Source organism: Orycteropus afer, unplaced genomic scaffold, assembly GCF_000298275.1.
Source record: "Orycteropus afer afer isolate SDZICR_OR568_19922 unplaced genomic scaffold, OryAfe1.0 scaffold00392, whole genome shotgun sequence".
NCBI lineage: Eukaryota > Metazoa > Chordata > Mammalia > Tubulidentata > Orycteropodidae > Orycteropus > Orycteropus afer.
The window spans coordinates 1,780,672-1,783,049 of NW_006921979.1; positions in this window are offsets into that span (position 1 = coordinate 1,780,672).

A 2,378-nucleotide genomic window follows, 5' to 3' on the forward strand; every position below is an offset into this window, starting at 1 on the left:
CCTGCTCTGTAATCTGCTGGGAGGGGAGGTAGCCTTTCTGGTGCACCAGTGACATCTCCACCTGAGTCTCAGCAATGGTGCCCATGTCCGGCTGCACCCTCACCACCCAAATTACTGACAAAATCAGCCTCTGGAGACAGGTCTCTGTCACTGCCCACTGGAATATTGTATTGGTTGCTGGTAAGCCGCTATAAGTTATCTTGTTCTTGGCTTGGGGATCTCAGGTGGCCTCCTCCTCCCAGCAGACAGCGACTGCCCCAGAAAGGTTTCCAATGGTCTCTCTCGGGTGCCCATTCATCTTCCGGCAGTAGCTCTTTCCTAAAAAATCTCCCTGTGCCTTTCCTCCAGTTCTACTCTTCTGTGTTTGGTGCACTCTGATTATTCAGAGCGTCAAAGATCTCAATTCAAACTGTTGTATCTAGTTCTTAAAGTTCTTAGATGCCAGAAGGAAAAATAAATGTGCTGCTCACTGGCGAGACTCCATTTTGAATCGTCTGAAACCCTTTTTGAGTTATCTTCAAAAAAACTTTGCTTGCTTGTGATATAAATTCAATAATTTCCTCATTCTGTTGGATCACTTCTCTTTGAAATGGGTGCAAATGTGGCTCTCTTCCAGTTGGATGGCCAGCTAGCTATCTTCCAAATTTCTTAGCACAGATGATTGAGCACTTTCAGGGTTGTATCTGTTTGTTGAAACATCTCAATTGATATTCTGTCAATTCTTGGAACCTTGTTTTTTGTTAATGCCTTCAGTCAACTTGGATTTCTTCCTTCAGTACCATTAGTTCTTGATTATATGCTGCTTCCCAAAATGGTTGAATATCGAACAATTCTTTTTAGTACAGTGACTGCATATTCCTTCCATCTTGTTTTGATGCTTCTTGCATCATTCAATTATTTTGCCCATGTTGTTGTTGTTGTTATGTGCCGTCAAGTCAAACCCGACTCATAGCGACCCCTCCTTGGTTTCCGAGGCAGTATCACTACGGAAGTAGGATTATAGACATTATTAAATAATGTTCCAACACTTGCAAATTTTAAAAAATCTAAAGGGATACCTAGCACTTTTGCAACTGCTAATGCTGAAATGAAAAAAGAGGTTTGTTTTATGAATATGATTTGTATGAAGATGAGAAATCATTTCATTATAGATGACATATCAGATTTAATGACATTTAAGGGGAGCTCTTGTGGCGTAGTACCTAAAGTATTTGCCTGCTAACCAGAAGGCTGGTGGTTCAAACCCACTAGCCACTCCTTGGGAGGAAGGTTGGGCAATCTATTTCTGTAGTGATACTGCCTCAGAAACCCACAGAGGGGTCGCTGTGAATTGAATCTGACTTGATGGCAGTGTGTTGCATTGTGTTGTATTGGGAAAAGAATGAGCAGATTGGGATGTAACTTCATTCATCAAATCATAGATAGATTGCAGCCATAGGTTGGTTACAAAAAAAAAACAAGTTTGGCAAAAAAAAAAAAAAAAGGCATTCCATAAGAATCAATTGATGATATGGAATTTACAGTAAAAAATATTGTATATTTTATTATTATTAATTTTTTTATATTTTTGCAAAATATCCCTGGTAACCAATAAAGAAAATTTCCTTCAATATATATCTTTCCTTGACTTTCTACAATAATGGTCTAATACAATATTTGTCCTTCTGTGATTGACTTATTTCACTCAGCATAATGTTTTCCAAGTTCATCCACATTATGCAGTGTTTTGCAAATTCTACATTATTCTTCAGGATTGCATAGTATTCCATTGTGTGTATGTACCATAGTTTGGTTATCCATATTTCTGTTGATGGGCACCTAGGTTGTTTCTGTCTTTTTGCTTTTGTACATAGTGCTGCAATGAACATGGGTGTGCATGTGTCTGTTCTTGTCCTGGCTCTCACTTCTTTAGGATATATACCTAGTAATGGGATTGCTGGATCAAATGGTATTTCTAATCACATCTTTTTTAGGAATCACAATATTGCTTTCCACAGTGATTGTTTCATTTTACAGTCCCACCAGCAGTGTATGTTGTTGTTGTTATGTGCCATAGAGTTGGAGCCGACTCATAGTGACCCCTCCTTAGGATTCTGAGGCAGTATCGCTACAGAAGTAGATTGCCCAACCTTCCTTCCGATAGTGGCTAGGGGGTTTGAACCACCAGCCTTCTTGTTAGCAGTCAAGTGCCTTAGGCACTATGCTACCAGAGCTCCCCCAGCAGTGTATAAGAGTCTCAATCTCTCTACATCCTCGCCAGCATTTGTCATTTTCTGTCTTGTTGAACTTTGCTGTTAGTGCCGGGGGGCAAGATGGTATCTCGTTGTTTTGATTTGCATTTGTCTAATGGCTAATGGGGAGCTCTGGCAGCATAATGC